Source organism: Myxine glutinosa, chromosome 2, assembly GCF_964187855.1.
Source record: "Myxine glutinosa chromosome 2, kmMyxGlut1.1, whole genome shotgun sequence".
NCBI lineage: Eukaryota > Metazoa > Chordata > Myxini > Myxiniformes > Myxinidae > Myxine > Myxine glutinosa.
In genome coordinates, this window is record NC_136262.1 from 51,757,025 (window position 1) to 51,777,555 (window position 20,531).

Here is a 20,531-nt window from a genome sequence, read left to right on the forward strand (position 1 = left end):
GTTGGGTTAGGGATGGGTTTGGGTTAGGGATGGGTTTGGGTTAGGGATGGGGTTGGGTTAGGGATGGGGTTGGGTTAGGGTTTGTATATTATTATGACTCACTCACACATACACACACACACAAATGTTAAGCCCCAACTGGAAAGTTGAGGGATTCTGTGTTTGAGGTTCACAGATTTAAAAACGTATCCCCATTATACACACACAAAAATTAAGCCCCAACTGAAACGTTGTGGGATTCTGTGTTTGGGGTTCACAGATTTGAAAACGTATCCCCATTATACACACACAAAAGTTAAGCCCCAACTAAAAAGTTGTGGGATTCTGTGTTTGGGGTTCACAGATTTAAAAACGTATCCCCATTATACACACACAAAAGTTAAGCCCCAACTAAAAAGTTGTGGGATTCTGTGTTTGGGGTTCACAGATTTAAAAACGAATCCCCATTACATTTTATTTATTTATTTATTATTTTCAAGGGTATTATCTGCTTACTTGTGTTTTTTGTAATTCGTGTGAGTAAAATGAACCCAAGATTTCTTCTCCATTTAAATCATATAATTTGTAGGTCCAAGGGACTGTATCCATTACATCAATGATTTTAAATAATTCACGAGTCCATTTTTGTGTATAACCTTTCTCAAAATGACTTTTCCATTTTTATATTCTTACAATATCACCAACTTTAAACTTGGGCTTTCTCAAATTAATCTCCTTTTCATATTCTAATTTTGTAAATGTTTCTGATGGTTTTGATTTTGTTGATGAATGAACTGTATTATTGTAATTATCTACAATATCCTGAATTAAATACACCCATTTTTGAGAACCGAGTTGTGTGAATTTTTAATATAATTTCTCTTTTAAAGTACGATTAAAACGCTCAATAACAACTGCCTTTCCTTCATTAAAGGTGCTGTATAATTTAATACCCTTCCCCTTAAGAAATTTCATGAATATTTTGTTATAGAACTCTGTTCCCTCATCAGTCCATAACTTCTTTGGTTTCCTTTTATCCCGATGAAATATTAGCTTAAAGGCTAACATTAAAGTATCACCCCTTTTATTTTTTAAAGGGACAACCCAGGCAAATCTACTCCTCAAATCAATAACGGTTAAAGCATACCTGTATCCCCTGTCATTATTCAATTCAATTAAATCAGCGGACCATATGTGGTCGGTGTATTTAGAATAAACCTTCCTTCTTTTAAACTTTGTGATTATAGGTTTGTGTAATTATTCAGCCAAAAGCTCCTCAGTCTTGATGACATCATTAGAGCCTAATAGTTTTTTGAGGAATAACCAAGACCAAGTTTCAATTTAGCATTTATCAAATTTCTCACAATAAACCTATCAACTTTCTCTCTCAACGTTGGATTTTGTATCAAAGACAAATTATACAACATTTCGCTGTCGGCTTTATGTTTTTCAGTCAACGTAGTGGTTTTCCCATAAGCAATATCATGCTTCATACACACTTCGTCAACCCTATTTGTAGGTTTAGACCAAGGTTTAGGATTGTCAGCCTCATCTAATCTTTTATCCAAGTTTGTTCCTGGACCACAGAAAGAATACCCTGGAAGGTGTAATTCACCTGGAATTCCAGTTGTTGTAAATTTACTTCCTGACAGAAACTTTTGTATGTCTCCTCCTCTTTTAGGAGAGATGAATTGGCACTTTTTAGAGCCACACACTTGACATATTCCTTTTTGATAAACTCTATTATTTTTAGCTTTAACATAAGAGATATTTTTAGATTTAGTTTTCTTTTTACATTTGAGACAATAACTCATATTTATTTATCAGAAAAATTCCGACAGAGTATCAAAACCTTTTTGGTTTTCAACATATACATTTCAATCTTTATTTTTAAAACATAAAGAATCCTAAGGAATGCCTTCACTCTCTCCTCCATTTATTTACAAATAAAAACTAACTAAAGTCAATGACACCAACATCATCAATCACATAATCTTTTCCTTCTTCTTCTTCTTCTTCACCACTTTCTCGTTTAAATCTCCTCCCTGAAATTGAAGACATTGACGGTGTTATTTTTGAAACCATTATCTTCATAAGAGATGTTAATTCTTTAATTTCCTCTTCGGTGCATTGAGATTGATTTATTTGCTGTAATACACTCAATCTTTTACGAATCTCACTGATTTCCATCTTTTTATATTTTTCCTCCCTCTCTCTTTGCTCCCTTTCCTCCCTCTCCTCCTTCTCCTTTTTCTCCCTCTCCTCCTCCTTTTTCTCCCTTTCCTCCTTCTCCTTTTCCTCTCTTTCCTCCTTCTCTTCTTTAACTCCTTCCTCATTTATCTTAGCAATTTTTGATATCAATATTTTCACAGCATTCATTCTTTCTTTATTTTCCTCTTCGGTGAGTTGAGATTGATCTTCTTGCTGTAATACATCCACTCTTTTTTGAATCGCTCTGATTTCCATCTCCCTCTCCTCCCTCTCTCTTTGTTCCCTCTCCTCCTTCTCTCTTTTCTCTCTTTTCTCCTTCTCTTCTTCAACTCCTTCCTCATCCCTTGCTACCCTTGAGTTTAAACCCCAAAGAATATTATACATATACTCATCTGGATTTTGAGATATTCTTGTATCTATTATTATTTTTCTCATAATAGGATACCAATAAGATTTGTTGACGATTTCTAAAAGAGTTTTATATTTCATAACTTTGAGAGGTTCATTTTTATTTAATACTTTAAACAAGTCTCTATTTGTGGGTTTAACAATATCAGTATAAGGCCAGTTTTTTATGACAAAATTCCCATGTATATGCTCCAAATCATAAGGTATGTAATACCGAGCACCCTTTTCTTGTAGGTATCCTTGAATACAAAAATTATAATTCTCTTGTAGTCTTCTTCCTGCCATTTATGTATCAGAAATATATGTGAGATTAATATTATGACAGGTAATACCACCCCATCTTCCCACTACCAAATCGGTTTGTATTCCTCGGCTTTCTATCCTTATCTCATGACCTTCCTTCTTTGTCATGCTAACCATCGCTATACTATCATATATTTTTCTTTTCTTAAAACCATGTATTTGTTGTTTATTAATTGTACTTCTACATAAATCCATATCCTCACCAAGTGGATAATATTCTTCTTTACGAGACTGATTCAAATCATGTAGGTCTTCTATGTTTATTGAAAAAGACCAATTATACCCTAAATCAGGCATATCGTACCCCCATTTATTAATTCGCATATTAACTATATGTCCTTCTTTATAAAATTCAATTGTAAGCAGGTAGTTAAATTCAATGAGGAAAGGTGTATGGTCAGTATAACCAGGTGTTGTGGTTGTAAATTTTACTTGTTTAACAAAACGTGCTGTTTTCTTTAAAAATATATATTGTGATAAATCACTAAATCTAATTAAGTCATTTGCATCTGTAGGGTTTGGATAATTGATTAATTTATAAGTATTCTTCATATTAATATTTTTATTTACACTCTATTTTTGTCGTTCAGCCTGTGCCTTTGTATAATAATTTGATAAATCAATATCCTGAGAGGATTTTCCAAAGATAGAACCATCTTTTCCAACATAAGTCATTTATATTAGATTAAAAATGATATCATAAAAATTTTCATTATTGTTGAGTTGAAATAATACATATAAACATAATTGACCACAACATTTAGAATTAATTTCTTGAACTTGAAATGTTTGATAAACACCATTCTGTAAGAATTGTATTACTTCAACAGGTGGTGGCATACCATAACTATCAAAATAATATTTATCCTGACTATTATGAATACAAACCCAATGAGAAACATTCTGTGTGTCTAAATTCATAATAATATTCTTTGTATTCTTATTTATATGTATTAATTCATCTCTCATACAAATAACCACATTATCAATTTTTAGTGTTTTACAATACTTAGTAAGTTCTATATTTGACGTTGTATTCTTTCCAAATTGTTTTTTTTTTTTTTTTTTTTGTTTTGTTTTGTATACAAGATCGAGGCTCGTGAAAGAGCGAACATTAATCACACAGAAAGACAAACCGACACATAAAACATATAACATAGGGAGCGGTAGACAAGATGGGGAGAGAGGGGGAAGGACACAAACACAACATTTGAGAGCAGGGACCGAGAGACATGGAGACATCGAGCGATCTGAGAGAGGGCGAGGGCTTTGGGGGGGGGGGGGGGCGTGGGAAGGGGGCGGTGGGAGAGGTATAAAACATATGGACACTGCCAGGACTTCCAGGAAAGAAGTTGGAATTTCAAACAAGGTGGATCTGGGGTGAATTAGCGGGGGTAGAAAAGATCAAGGTTTTGGATGGGGGAAGATAAGAGATGGTGGTGAACAGCTGTTTTAAAGACCTGGAGGGAGGAGTGGGATTGAAGGGAGTGAGGGAGTTTGTTCCAGAGGCGGGAGAAAAGAGGAATGAAAGAGTGAAGGTGAGCAGAGAGCCGAGATTTCGGCAGTTTAACCATCAGAGGGTTGCTGGCAGATCTTGTGCGACCTGTAGGAATATTTGGGGGACAGAGCACAGAGAGAGCTGGGGGTGCAAGGCCGGAGAGGAGTCGGTAGAAGACAGAAAGACCACCTACCTGCCTGCGGTGAGTGAGTGAAAGGCCCTCAGAGATAGCTTCATCGCGGGAGATTCCAATAATTCTGAAAGCTTTGGTTTCAACAGCGTGAAGCCGAGCTAGGTGTGAGGCAGGAGCACCGGCCCATAGGGGAGAACAGTATTCCATTGAGCTGCGGATGAAAGCCTTGTATGTGGTGAGGAGCTCAGGTGTGCCGAGGAAGGACTTCGCACGACGGAGGATGCCCAGTCGGCGACTGGCTTTGGAGGCCAGCTTGGAAATGTGGTTTTCCCAAGAAAGATCATGGCAGATAGTGAGACCCAAAATCTTGAGCGACAGAACTTCTTGGAGAGGATTGTTGAGAAAGTAGATGGGAGGGTTGTCCAGTCGATCTTTTCGGAGAGACATAGTAAGAGTGTGAGATTTGTCAGGATTGAAAGACATGTTCCACTTGTTTGACCAGTCTGTGATTTTGTCCAGGTCTTCAGAGAGTGAGGAGGCAGCAGACTGCCGATCTGAGGGAAGAGGAATGGAGCGGCAGAGAGTGGAGTCATCAGCAAAGAGATAGAGAGGATTTTCGAGAGAGTCAGAGAGATCATTGATGAAGACCAGAAAAAGGACGGGGCCCAGAACACTGCCTTGGGGAACTCCAGCCTGAACAGGAAGAGGAGATGAGAGAAACCCATTCAGGGCCACACGTTGACGACGACTAGAGAGGAAGTCCGCCAGCCATGCGTGGAGATTTCCATGGATACCAAAGGAGGAGAGTTTGGTGAGCAGAGCGGGGTGCCAGACCGTGTCGAAGGCACGTGATATGTCGAGGGAGACAGCTCTAATTTCCTGTTTGGCATTGAGGACCTCCATCCATTGTTGAGACAGCAGAAGCAGCATGTCCAGAGTAGAGTGACCTGGTCTGAAACCAAATTGATGATCAGAGATCAAGCCATTGGAGAAGAGGAAAGATTTCATATCCGAAGCAATGATGGATTCCATGACTTTGCTGATAATTGGGAGAAGGCTGATTGGTCTGTAGTTGCTAGGATCTGTTTTTGCACCTTTTTTGTGCAAAGCGGTGATGTTGGCTGATTTCCAAGCAGATGGCAGTTGACCTTGAGCAAAAGAGAGGGTGAAGAGAACAGAGAGAGGGTGAGATAGAGCAGCAGAGCAGGATTTTAGGACCCGTGGGCTGATGCCGTCGGGTCCAGGTGCAGAATCAGAGTCGAGGGTTGACAGAAACTTTTCCACCTTGTCAGGAGGAAAGGACACGGAGTCCAGGAGCAGCAGGGTACGACTGGGTATGGTGGGTACAGAGAGGGATGGGTTTGGGACACAAGATTTAGAGGCAAACACAGAGTTGAGGCATTCAGCTTTTTCACGTGCGGAGTCAGCTGTGTAGCCGTTTGAGGTAAGGGAGGGGATGGAGGGGGAACAAACACCAGAAACGGATTTGACCAAGACGCCACCAGGATTTGGAAGAGGGAGACAGATAAGAGAGTTCGGTCTTGAGAACGGAGAGATATTGTTTCCTGGCTCTCCTGAGGGTGGACACACACTTGTTTCGGGCTTTGTGAAAGGAAATGAGATTTCCTTCCGTTGGATTTGCTTTCCAGGAGACGAAGGCAAGTTGTTTCTGGGCAACAGCCTCACCACAAGATTCCGTGTACCATGGACGGGAGGAAGGGTATGACAGCTGAAGACGAGATGGGATAAATCTGTGCATGAGAGAGAGCAATTTACTTTGGAAGAATTCCCAGGATGAGTTGATGTCAAAGGTGGTAGAGATGGGAGACCAGTCCAGATGATTGATGGCTGCTTGAAGACCGTGCCAGTTGGCCTGAGTGAAATGCCAGACTCGTCGACGCTGAGCAGGCTCCCTGAGGATGGTCAGCGAGATGTCCACTTTAACAAGGACATGATCAGATGATCCGATCGGAGCAGAAGAAGAGCAGCAGACATTTTCAGGGAAGTTAGTCATAACCAAGTCCAGAAGAGAAGATGTTCCGTTGACTGAGATCCGGGTCGGGAAATTGACAGATTGTGTCAGTCCCAGTGAGTCGCAGAAGTCCTTTGCTGAGGAGCCATGGCTGGTGAGAGAGGTACCCACACCCAGCCAACTGGCATGATGACAGTTGAAATCACCACATATGAGGAAGAGAGAGTTGGGATGAGTAGATAGAAGTTGGTCCATATCATCAGACAGCGAGATGTAGATGGAGTCATCACTGTTTGGTGGACGGTACAACACACATATGAACAAGAGGTGGGAGCGAAGGGGAAGCCGTAGCCAGAGGTATTCCTGGGGGTGAGGTGGAGAGAGTGCAGTGCAGGGCGAGTGAGGAAGAGAGTTTTTGATAAAGATAGCAACCCCGCCTCCAGGACGAGGCTCAGGTCTATCATACCGGAGGAGGGAGTAGCCCGGGAGAGATACTATGGAATCAGAGACATCATAAAGGAGGAAAGTTTCTGTTAAGCAGATCACGTCTGGTTTGACAGAAGCAACCTGTATGGAGAGATCAGTTAAGTTTGAACGAAGGCCCCGGATGTTTGAGGTCCATACCGTTAATGAAGAGGAAGGGGGAGCATCAGATACAGAACAGGGGGGAGGAGGGGTAGGGTAAGATGTGGAAGAGGTGGAAGAGGTAGGGAGAGCTGTTGAAGGTGTGTCAGATATTTCAGAATAGCTCGGAGAAAGGGAAGGATGGGGCGGACAAAAGGTTTGATGGTGATTGGGTGAGCCACAATGAGGTGTTATTTGAGGAGGGGGAAGAGCGAGGCAGAAGGTTGGGGGAGATGGAGGTGAGAGTTTGAAGGGGGAAGAAGCGGGGAGGACGCTTTGAGGAGGGGGAGTGAGAGGGGGGAAATTGAGAAGCAATGAGGGTGGGGAGATTTGAAGGGGAGGGGTGAGGGGGGAGTTTGGGAGGGAAGGGACAAGGGGAGGGATTTGAAAGGGATGGGATATGGGGGACATTTGGAGGGGAGGGGTGAGGCAGGATTCTAGGAGGGGAGGGGCGAGGGGGCGTCTTGGCGGGGAGGGGTGAGGGGGTAGTTTAGGAGGGAGGGGGCAAGGGGGGAGATTTGAAAGGGATGGGTGATGGGGAAGATTTGGAGGGGAGGGGTGATGGGGAAGATTTGGAGGGGAGGGGTTATGGGGAAGATTTGGAGGGGAGGGGTGAGATTGGATTTTTGAAAGTGTACGATTTATGGGAAACGAACATTTATTGCAAAATGAGTTTCTTGTGACCTTCGAGTTAAAAATACGTTTAAGGACGCTGGATGGAGGATGGAGTGCAGGAGAGTTTAGGGAATGTAGAAAAAAGGCACTATAGGAGATGGATATTTTTTTTGGGATGAATTGATTTGGTGAGCAAGTCGAAAGCAGCCTTTTAAAGAAGAAGAAGAAAAAGGTGTTATAAAATATGACGGAATACATAACTTGGGGGGAAAGTGTAAACATTGAAGGTTAATGAGTGAAAACTATCTGGGGAAATGGGGGAGAAACACGTGGTCGAAGAACGAACGAACGAATAAGAATGAATAAACGAATGAGAACAGAGAAGGAAATGTTTTTTTTTTGTTTGTTTTTTTTTTGAGTTGAGATTTACACAAGGAAGTAGGCTATGGGTGAAAAGCCTGGGAATACAGAGAACGAAAGTTATTGGATCACAAACGACGGACCACTGAGAGAAAAACAAAGCCTCAAGGTTGTACAGTGCACACTGTACAAGGCCTTGCTCGCGACACGGCAAACAGACGATCAATTTATGAAAGATAAACACCGAGAAACAACCAAAGTTGCACACAATAACTTCACACACCGAAAGATAAATACAGTTTCGACAAAATACAATTGTGAACAGACTTAACTTCGAAAAACGTGGAGACCGTGTGGAGCTTCGAAAATCCCTGCCGCCATCTCCAAGATCTCGCGAGATCTCGCGAGATTAATCCTTCACATCCTCGTATGTCGTTGTTCACATCGTCATGCTTATTCAGAACAAATACACTAACAAGTATATAAAAGTATATCATAAACAAAAGCAAAAAGATTAAACACATACAAATGTCCTGCTTCAGAACATCACTTCCCGGACACAGCAGTGATCTCACAAGATCAAATTAAGAGTTGCCACAGTGAGGGAACCTCCATATGGATGCTTTCAACCACTCAAGCCATTTCAAATCAATTAATGGGAACATCAACGACGAAAGGTAAAACCGATAAATCATTATCATTTGTAGTTCTGCTCCTTTTCCATTGATAATGGGTGAGGTAAATATAATTATTTACCTCAAATATCACAGATAAATACCCCGACGCCCAATGGGAACACTGCAGTAGATCGCGACACAGAGGAGACTCGTTGATCTGATTGATGACACTTTCATGTGATGTGCATTATTATTTGCGATTGTGACAAGTATTCTTAAATATCAACTTTGTTGCACTTTGTCTTGTCAATGTCAAAAACCCCTTCACACCAAACTTGATGATTCATCAATAATCGATTGACACCATTTGAATAAGTGAAGAAAAGCTTACCCTTGGTCCATAATCATGTTGTTGAATGGAATTTCCCATTGTTAGAAGATGATTTCTCACTCGTTTCACGACCTCGTTATTCTCCTCACAATCAAATATTCCATCTGAATATGAGAAGAACCAATCCAGCACTGCATGGACATTCTTTTCTCGGGCCAGTGAGGCACTGTGAGGATCATTTCTGCTGGAATTCTTTGGAAAGTTATTCATCATAATCAGGATTGCAGGTCTTCCTGAAAGCAAAACATGACTTTCATCATCTCACCAAACATCCCTCAACTTCATATAAACTGTAATGATTTACATACAATTCACACAATTTGAAAGAACGGATGATAAAAAATTCACTTTTTACCATTAATGTGTCCAAGAGCTCTTTTGGCGTCACTGGACACGTTTGAGGCATCGACGCAGAAAAGGAGGACAGGTGAACCACAAGTGGGGAGGTATTCTGTACATTCCAGATTCACGGATTCCTTTTTCAAACATAATCGCAGCTTCTTCAAAAAGTGTTTTTCTGCTCCGAATGAGTTTCCATCCACATAATACTGCACTTGAACTACAGGTAAACAAAAGGTAAAAACAACATCAATGTGGAAGTTATAATTTTATTTTACAATATTTAAATCAATCAAACACCTGTAAACACCCAGGGTTAGTGCAACAAATAACTTTTACTATGAGAGTGAAGTTTTCTCTTTTCACCAAGACAAGTTATCACTGATTCTGAGTCCCAAAAACTCGAGATACGGACATGGAGGTTCATACATTTCTCAAACATGATGCAGGGTTATCATAAAACAACGGTACCCATGAAATTATATAAACCTTCATTATTTTAATTTAAAATGACACGTTATTTGTGAACATTTGCGTCACATGATGCACAATCTCTCTGGAAAGTTTCACATGGATTTTTTTTGTTTTCATAACCAAGGCTCGTGGAAGAGCTCGTACCGGTACACCGAATGGATCAGGACGCAACAGGTCAAAACAAACAGCAGAGAGAGGGGGAAACACCAACAGGAGAGCCAACTGCCAAGACAAAGGGAGACAGACAAACAATGGGTGTGGGGAGGAATGAAGGGCAGGAGAGGATGCATGGGGAGGGCAAGATGGATACAGAAGGAAACTCCGGGGGGGGGGGGGGGGACTGGAAATTTGGAAGGAGGAGGGATTGGGATGGTAGAGAGGGGTGGAGAGGCGGGGGGGGGGTTAACAAGGGTAGAAAGCATCATGGTTTTGGATTGCGGATGATATAAGATGGTGGTGAACAGAATGAAATTGAAGAGAATGTGAAAGTTGATTCTGCAGGTGGGAAAAATAGGAACAAATAAGTGGAGGTGAACAGACATCCTGGATTTGGGCAGTTCCACCTGAAATGAAGAGTATGAGCCCTGCAGAAAACTGGAGGTGGAGTGGGTGTTGGGGGGGGGGGGGGGGGAGTAAAGAGAGTGTATGGAAAGATATCTTTCTATCAGTGATCTGATTTAGGTGAAAGCACGTCCCTCAGATGTAGGCCTCCACGCTGCAGGCAGACTTGGATTTGACGAGGAAAATTGTTTATCACTCTGACACATTCGGCTGCAGGGATTGAACAGATTTCGTCAGTTATTGCTGATTTGAGATCATCTATGGATTGTGACCTTCCATGTTGTCCTTAAGCATCTAACACTGAACTCAGTTTTCGTCTTCGTAAATGATTTCATTCCCAGGTCGATGTTGACTGAAAACTGTTTTTCTTTCGTTTCTCCAAAGTCCCAATCGAGTAACCTGAGAGTATCGATATAACAAGAGATGGCATTCGTTTGTGGCAAATTGAGTGATGGCCAAACCATCCCAGCAAAGGACCACCTTGCACAGAGCAACCTTGACCAAGATGACAGACACGTGCACGGCCCGACTGGGAGCTCAAAGTTCAGGGTCGCCAACAAGGAAAATTTCAAAAGTAGAGAATCAGGATGTGTTGGCAGAAAGGAGAATAAAATCCCGGAAATATTACAAATCAAATATCTATACATGTAATAATACAACCCTTCGGATGTTTCCACACTCGTCTACAGAGGCGCGTCATGGAGGCCCGTGTAATAGTTAGATTGAACTCAGATACTGTTCTCACATCGCGCATACCTGCCCGCTACTACCTACCTCCACCCCCCTCCCCACACTCATTAAGTGTTATATCTGAGAAGAACGAGATTGTTAATTGTGTTTCCAGTGAAATATATGAATAAACATGCTCAAAAACACGAGGCCACATATGTTATGAGGGAGTATAGATATTGCTGATGAATATTTCCACGTATGTAACCCATTCGACCATCGTATTGTTTTCATGTCGACCCATGATCGAGCCTTCCCACGCCCTCCTATGCACAGTGTGAGTACCATGTCCCAACCCACTACGCCCACATCATGTACATCTGGACACTCATCCATTTACTTATTTAATTATTTCACGATTCTATTATATAAATGGTAAATAAAAATACAAACCAGGCTTCGTCTTGTGATAACCAAACCATGAAAGCGCAATTTCAGTCATTGTACGCACAGTTTCAGCCATGTTCATCATGTTTACACGTCACCTGAATAAAGATAAAATGAAGAAGATGTAATAAATACAAAGTGCAAAGATGTAATGATTATAAAATGAGTCAAATAAAGGAGGATTATTAAATTAAACACAGAAGTGTGCACTTTGTCTATATGAGCTCAATATATGTGTAGTGAAATCGTATCCGTACTGAACCCGGGTGGGGATGCTCGCTGCTCGCTGTCATTGTTGTCCCCACTAGGGGCGTGACTATAAGACCCGTTGCTGTGTCAGTGCTCCGAGACTTCTCCCTTGTGACATGTTACATCGGTAGCCTCGTTAATGGTACGCCTTTATAGAATATCTAGCTTGCTTGCATTGACTGATATGAATGGCTTTATGAGATGTCGCATCGTATGCTTATTGTGTATTTCTACTTACAGGAATGATGTGATGATCTAAATGCAATTAAACCAAACCGTTGGACTAAAAGTTGTGCGGACCTGAATGGTTTTCCACAACACTTAATTGCATTTATGATCTGCTGACATGGCTGGCAACAAGACGTTGACGGTGTCCATTTTCAGCGCCGACCCACAAGCCACGGACGGAGGCTTGCAACTCAAGCACTGGCTCAAGCAACTGGAGCATCTCTTTAATGAGCCTGATACCGCTCCGACGCCTGCCGCGAAGCTGGCAATATTACACTCAAAAATCGACTACCGGGTCTACCACGCGGTCGCTCAATGCACGACGTATGATCTTACCGTCGCGGAGCTCAAGCAGCTTTATATAAAAGAAAAAAGCCCTGTGTATGCGCGTTATTTGCTGCAGACGCGACGGCAGCAACCCAACGAGCCTATGGATCATTACGCCCAGGAGCTCCGGCAGCTCATGCTGGACAGCGCCCAGCCACGGACTCCCGAGCAGGCTAAAGATGATCGACTTTTAGATGCCTTCATAGCAGGGGTCTCCTCTCAGGAACTACGTCTCAAACTCTTGGAGAAGACCGACCTGACCTTCGCTACGGCGGTTGAGCAAGCGACGGTGTATACTGAAGCGCGGATGCAATCGAACGCCTATGATCGCACGCGCCTTTTGGCGGGCACCTCACTACACGCCCGGCCGGAGAGGACCACTGACGAGGACGTGGATCCGCCTGCTGAACTCCGGGATGCTCCGGAGGATGACCCTACCCTGACAGCTGCCGTTACGACCAGCAGACCCAAGGCCTTGCGCGGGGCCGCATGTTTTTTTTGTGGAGGGCCTCGTCATGCCCGAGTCGTGTGTCCGGCACGTGACGCTATTTGCCATTTGTGCTCGCTAAAGGGACATTACGCGAAAGTGTGCAAGAAATCGGCACGCGGCTCGCGGCCCTTCGACTCGCGCAGCCGCGGTCGCGCAGGCGCGGCAACCTTGAACGGGCTTGTAGCAGAACCCACGAGCCCAGCGCCTTACCCGTCTTCGAAGGGGAGGGCCCCTCGCTGCGGCCCGCTGGGCGCTCAGACAACCTTGACTGGCGCCACCGGAAAGCCACCACCGTCTCATTCTCCATCGGGGACAAAGGCCGCGTCCTTGGCCAAACCTCGAGCCACGCAAGGGAAGAAACAGCTTTCGAATACTACGGAAGCCTTTTGTCAAAGCGACCAAACGAAAAAGGCGATTTCGAATACTACTACGGAAGCCTTTTGTCAAAGCGACCAAACGAAAAAGGCGATTTCGAATACTACGGAAGCCTTTTGTCAAAGCGACCAAACGAAAAAGGCGATTTCGGCTACAACGGAAGCCTTTATCTGCCAGGAGTGTCAAAAGGCGATGTCAAATACTACTGAGGCCTTTTCTCATCAGATTTTGAATCGCGAAACACCGGAATGCTGGGGAAAGCCCTCTGATGACGATAATGGATTCCCCATGGTCAACGCAGACTCCGGCCACGATCGCAAAACTGCTGCTGGTGTAGGATCCACCCGCGAGGCTGGACCGACCCATTCGGGGGGCTCAGTCCCGCTCCCAGCTGCCTCGTCTGGCCTGGCTCAAGCCCTTATTCCCCTTATGGTTGAGGGCCATTGTGTTCAGGCCTTGGTGGACACCGGATCTACGGATAGTTTTATCGACCAGCGACTTGTGCTCAGGCATGGATGGCGGATCGGGCGGTCTACACGACGGATCTTCATGGCATCCCAGGGACTCCGGCTTAGCACAAAAGGGGAATGCCGATTGAAACTAGTGCTAAAGGGACGGGTTTTCCCTGATGTACACCTTATGGTTTTACCCGCATTATGTGCTGATATTCTGCTAGGACACGATTTTCTTAAGCTGCATGGACGTCTGGTAATGGAGTTCGGTGGGCCTGACACTCTTGTTGTGGGGGCGGACGACGCGCTAACGGTGTGCGCCCTAGCGCAAATGGACGTCCGTCCGCTTTCGCTGTTCCCCAATCTAACCTCCGACTGTACCCCTGTCGCGGTAAAATCGAGACGCTACTCCCGCGCGGACATGCAATTCATTGCGGACGAAACGACTCAGCTCTTGAAAGACGGCATCATAGAACCTAGTAGCGTGCCCAGGTCTTAGTGGTGCGCAGTGAGGCCCATCGCAAACGCATGGTAATCGACTATTCCCAAACGATTAACCGCTTTACACAGCTGGATGCCTACCCCCTTCCGGGGATGGACGCGCTAGTGCAACAGGTGTCCCAGTATTCGGTCTATAGTACTCTCGATCTCCGTAGTGCATACCACCAGATCCCTATCTCTAGGGCGGATCGTATCTATACCGCTTTCGAGTCGGGGCAGCGGTTGTACCAATTTACACGATTGCCCTTTGGGGTGACGAACGGGGTCGCTTGTTTCCAGAGGGCCATGGATGACCTCGTTGCGCGGGAGCACTTAACCGATGTTTTCGTCTACCTCGATAACCTTACGGTTTGTGGATATGACCAAGGGCACCATGACGCTAATCTGAAGCGCTTCCTTGAGGTCGCGCAACGGTATCACTTAACTATGAACGAGGATAAGTGCCGATACTCCCTACGCACCATAGATCTTCTGGGGTACACCGTGACCCATGGCTCTGTCTCTCCGGATAAGGAACGTCTGCGACCTTTGCTCGACATGGCCCCTCCCTGCGATCGGGCTTCCCTGAAACGCGCCCTTGGGCTGTTCGCCCATTACTCCAAATGGGTGCAAAATTTCTCCGCGAAACTTCGCCCCCTTGTGGCCTGCGACACCTTTCCCCTGAGTTCGGCCGCATTGACGGCCTTTGAAGGACTTAAGACCGACATCGCCCGAGCCGCCGTAGCAACCATTGACGAGAGCGGCTCGTTCGTCCTCGAAAGTGACGCCTCGGATCAGGCCATCGCGGCGACCCTCTCCCAAGGGGGACGTCCCGTGGCTTTCTTTTCACGGACTCTTACCTCCGCTGAGCGGCGGCACTCGTCCGTTGAAAAGGAAGCGTATGCGATCGTCGAGTCTATTCGGCGATGGCGCCCGTACCTACTCGGGCGGAGCTTCCAAATCATCACGGACCAGCAAAGCGTTGCGTTCATGTACGACACCTTACACGCCCAGCGCATTAAGAACGAGAAAATCACTCGCTGGCGTATCGAACTCGCCGACTTCTGTTACACCATCAAATATCGCCCAGGGAAGGATAACCAGGCCGCCGATGCCTTATCGCGCCCCACTACATGTGCTGGTATCACCTCGTTGGAGGGCCTACGGGTGCTGCATGCTACTGCGGGCCATCCCGGCGTAACGCGTTTCGCTCATTTCGTGCGGAGTGGGAATCTCCCTTACTCGATTGACGATATCCGCCGTATCTGTCGCGACTGCGCTATCTGCGCGGAAATCAAACCGCGTTTCTATAACCCCCCTATGGGGACTCTGGTGAAGGCTACACGCCCGTGGGAACGCTTGGCGATGGATTTCAAGGGCCCTTTGCCGGTGTCGAGCGGCTCTCGCTATCTGCTCACTATCGTTGATGAGTACTCACGATTCCCCTTTGCTTATATGTGCGCGGACATGACTGCTGCCACGGTGATGCGTTGCTTACAGAACTTGTTCTCAATGTTCGGTTACCCGGCCTATGTCCATACCGACCGGGGTGCAGTCTTCTTGTCTCAGGAGGTGCGCGGCTATCTGCTCCAAAACAACGTTGCGTCTAGTTACACCACGCCGTATAGACCCCAGGCTAATGGGCAGATCGAACGCTTCAACGGGATTATCTGGAGGGCCGTCATGCTCCATCTCCGGACCCACGGCCGGGGCCTCGATAAATGGGCTTGGTCGCTACCTGCGGCGTTGAACTCAATCCGGGCACTCCTGAGTACGGCAACTAACCAAACTCCCCACGAGCGTCTTTTCCACCACCCCAGGAGCTCGGGGTGTATACGGTCTTTGCCCAGTTGGCTCGCTGGGCCCGGGCCGGCCTACCTTAAACGGGCAGTTCGCGCGAGCAAGTACGACCCCCTTGTGGACAAAGTGCAGATTCTCCAGGCTAATCCTGAGCATGCTCGTGTGATGACGTCTGATGGTCGTGAGACTACTGTCTCCGTTCGTCATCTTGCCCCTTGCGGGGTCGACGACCTTAGTAGGGAATCGGACGAACCAGTCGAACCCGTCTATGAGACTATGACCTCTCCCGACGCACCCATCGCCGACAGTCCACCGACCCTCCCCCCGTCGAGACTGCCCGGGTCCGACGACTTGGCGTTACCCCCTTCATCACCCGACCCTGTTGACGCCTCTGACACCGGGGATACAGGGTTACGAGACGCCGTACCCGGGGAATTTCGAACGCGTGCTGGCAGAGAAATTCGCCGCCCGGCCCGCTACGGTTGGGCCGACTAATACTCCGCGCCCATGCTGACGCTCACTCGCTTTTAGCCACGCGGCCGTATAATTCTGACGGGGGGGGGTGAATGTAGTGAAATCGTATCCGTACTGAACCCGGGTGGGGATGCTCGCTGCTCGCTGTCATTGTTGTCCCCACTAGGGGCGTGACTATAAGACCCGTTGCTGTGTCAGTGCTCCGAGACTTCTCCCTTGTGACATGTTACATCGGTAGCCTCGTTAATGGTACGCCTTTATAGAATATCTAGCTTGCTTGCATTGACTGATATGAATGGCTTTATGAGATGTCGCATCGTATGCTTATTGTGTATTTCTACTTACAGGAATGATGTGATGATCTAAATGCAATTAAACCAAACCGTTGGACTAAAAGTTGTGCGGACCTGAATGGTTTTCCACAACAATATGGATTAAACCAACAAATATTCACTTTTACAAATAATCACAATTACCTCCACCACAGGTGGACAGAGATGATGATTTCTCCCCTGTCTGTTTGTCTGTGATGACGGTAACTCAACAAATTATGGATAAATTTAGACGAAACTTGGTGGATGGGTTGGGTAAGTGACAAGAACAAGCCGATTCGATCTTGGTTCAGGTCCGGATCCAGATCGGGCCTCTCAATGGGATACAAAACAAACTGTATAGGCCCTGGTGGAGGTATGTGCTTTACCGAGTGCTGTTCTAGTTTATATAATGGATCAACTACAGATACAAAAACTCCTTTTTAAACTCCAAACATGATGTAACATGAAACATAACAACATTATTTATGCAACAAAATAGATTTATTGGTTTATTTTTATTACAATTTGGGAAGAAGAAAAATACTTTATTCAAAGAGCAAGATCACTGAGTTTAAAAGGTGTGTGTGTGTGTGCGTGTGTGTGTGTGTGTGTGTGTGACTGTGTGTATGTGTGTGTGTGTGTGCGTGTGTGTGTGTGTGTGTGACTGTGTGCGTGTGTGTGTGTGTGTGTGTGTGCGCGTGTGTGTGTGTGTGTGACTGTGTGTATGTGTGTGTGTGTATGTATGTCTGTGTGTGTATGTCTGTGTGTGTGTGTGTGTGTGTGTGTGTGTGACTGTGTGTGTGTGTGACTGTGTGTGTGTGTGTGTGTGTGCGCGTGTGTGTGTGTGTGTGTGTGTGTGTGTGTGTGTTTTAGGACGGCAAGATGGCCTTGAGCTATGCCATCCTCAGTCACCTTTGGGCAGTCTCACTGTCTAACATGGGTTCGAATCCCAACCCAGCTGTTAACTGTCATCCAGGTGTTTCACAGGAAGAGTGATTCATGAATGTGTTTGCCGTCCCTTGGATGGATGTTAATCTGTACGTACTGTTTGTCTGCATTCGTTGGTGAACGTTAAAATTCCCATTGTGCCCTTTGCGAAAATTCGATGCGTTATCGCCACCGTTGCTCCATTACAAATTCCTGCTCTAACCTATAGGGGGCACTGCATCAATGGCACACCTAAACAAGATGACGATTCCTGTCTCTTGAGATGCAAAGGCTGTGCAGGTGGAAGGGGGAATTGATGGGAACCCTTAAGTGTCCTGTCTGCCAGAATTCAGATCAGGGACAGATTCAACACGGGACAGATCAGGTCGGGGTTTGGAAAAACCCTCATTTGCAGACAGGACACCATGGAATCTTTAACGTCCACCAACGAATTCTGGCAGACAGGACACCATGGAATCTTTAACATCCACCAACGAATTCTGGCAGACAGGACACCGTGGAATCTTTAACATCCACCAACGAATTCTGGCAGACAGGACACCATGGAATCTTTAACATCCAACAACGAATTCTGGCAGACAGAACACTGTGGAATCTTTAACATCTACCAACGAGTTCTGGCAGACAGGACACCGTGGAATCTTTAACATCCACCAACGAATTCTGGCAGACAGGACACCGTGGAATCTTTAACATCCACCAACGAATTCTGGCAGACAGGACACCATGGAATCTTTAACATCCAACAACGAATTCTGGCAGACAGAACACCGTGCAATCTTTAACATCCACCAACGAATTCTGGCAGACAGGACACCGTGGAATCTTTAACATCCACCAACGAATTCTGACAGACAGGACACCGTGGAATCTTTAACATCCACAAACGAATTCTGGCAGACAGGACACCATGGAATCTTTAACATCCACAAAAGAATTCTGGCAGACAAGACATCATGGAATCTTTAACATCCACCAACGAATTCTGGCAGACAGGACATGGTGGAATCTTTAACATCCACTAACGAATTCTGGCAGACAGGACACCGTGGAATCTTTAACATCCACCAACGAATTCTGGCGGACAGGACACCATGGAATCTTTAACATCCACCAACGAATTCTGGCAGACAGGACACCGTGGAATCTTTAACATCCACCAACGAATTCTGGCAGGCAGGACACCATGGAATCTTTAACATCCAACAACGAATTCTGCCAGACAGAACACCGTGGAATCTTTAACATCTACCAACGAATTCTGGCAGACAGAACACCGTGGAATCTTTAACATCCACCAACGAATTCTGGCAGGCAGGACACCATGGAATCTTTAACATCCACCAACGAATTCTGGCGGACAGGACACCATGGAATCTTTAACATCCACCAACGAATTCTGGCAGACAGGACACCGTGGAATCTTTAACATCCACCAACGAATTCTGGCAGGCAGGACACCATGGAATCTTTAACATCCAACAACGAATTCTGCCAGACAGAACACCGTGGAATCTTTAACATCTACCAACGAATTCTGGCAGACAGGACACCGTGGAATCTTTAACATCCACCAACGAATTCTGGCAGGCAGGACACCATGGAATCTTTAACATCCACCAACGAATTCTGGCAGACAGGACACCGTGGAATCTTTAACATCCAACAACGAATTCTGCCAGACAGAACACCGTGGAATCTTTAACATCTACCAACGAATTCTGGCAGACAAGAGACCATGGAATCTTTAACATCCACCAACGAATTCTGGCAGACAGGACACCGTGGAATCTTTAACATCCACCAACGAATTCTGGCAGACAGGACACCATGGAATCTTTAACATCCAACAACGAATTCTGCCAGACAGAACACCGTGGAATCTTTAACATCTACCAACGAATTCTGGCAGACAAGAGACCATGGAATCTTTAACATCCACCAACGAATTCTGGCAGACAGGACACCGTGGAATCTTTAACATCCACCAACGAATTCTGGCAGACAGGACACCATGGAATCTTTAACATCCAACAACGAATTCTGGCAGACAGAACACTGTGGAATCTTTAACATCTACCAACGAGTTCTGGCAGACAGGACACCGTGGAATCTTTAACATCCACCAACGAATTCTGGCAGACAGGACACCATGGAATCTTTAACATCCAACAACGAATTCTGGCAGACAAGACACCTAATTTAACGTCCATTCGAGGAACAGTACACACATTGACGAATCACCCTGCGTGTGAAACAGTTGAAAGCTCGGTCAGGATTCCAACCCAGGCGAAGCAGCTCAAGGTGAGTGTGCGTACCTTTAGAGTTTAGACCATCCCACTGGCCCCATGAGAAACATTTAAAACTACAGACTGAGTGTGTAAACGATTTGCAATGCGGAACCGATTCAAAATGGAGAGAAACTACCATCAAACCGGTCATTCAGGTACATGTAAAGAATCAAACTATTGTGGTACAGTGTGCGTGCAGTGGTCTATTACCTTACCATGGTAACACATTGGGGGTAATATTCACCATGATACAAAGAAACACACTCCATTGACTTTGTCTGTAACACAAGGTTATCATCTACATTCGGTACCTGGACAGGTGAGAACACGTTCGGAAGCGCCTCGACCTGCTCGTCCGTCCAAACGTTTCACAAAAACCTCAACATTCTCAGTCTCGATAGCCTCGTCTTCTTCCTCTTCTCTTAACCCTAACAACAATCTCCTCTCGATTCCAAATCTACCTTGCTGAGATGGTACGATATCGACGACAAAGTGCTGTGCT

At 45.3% G+C, this 20,531-nt stretch overlaps 1 long non-coding RNA gene across 1 annotated transcript; it reads right to left on the reverse strand.

Moving 5' to 3' along the window:
- Positions 1-9,137: 9,137 nt before the first annotated feature.
- Positions 9,138-11,633, reverse strand: LOC144891037 (uncharacterized). Its single transcript, XR_013622668.1, has 3 exons — positions 11,608-11,633; positions 9,467-9,670; positions 9,138-9,344 (listed from the first exon to the last, which is right to left on the reverse strand). It is a non-coding gene; the product is annotated as an uncharacterized LOC144891037 (long non-coding RNA).
- Between the last annotated feature and the right edge of the window lie 8,898 nt (positions 11,634-20,531).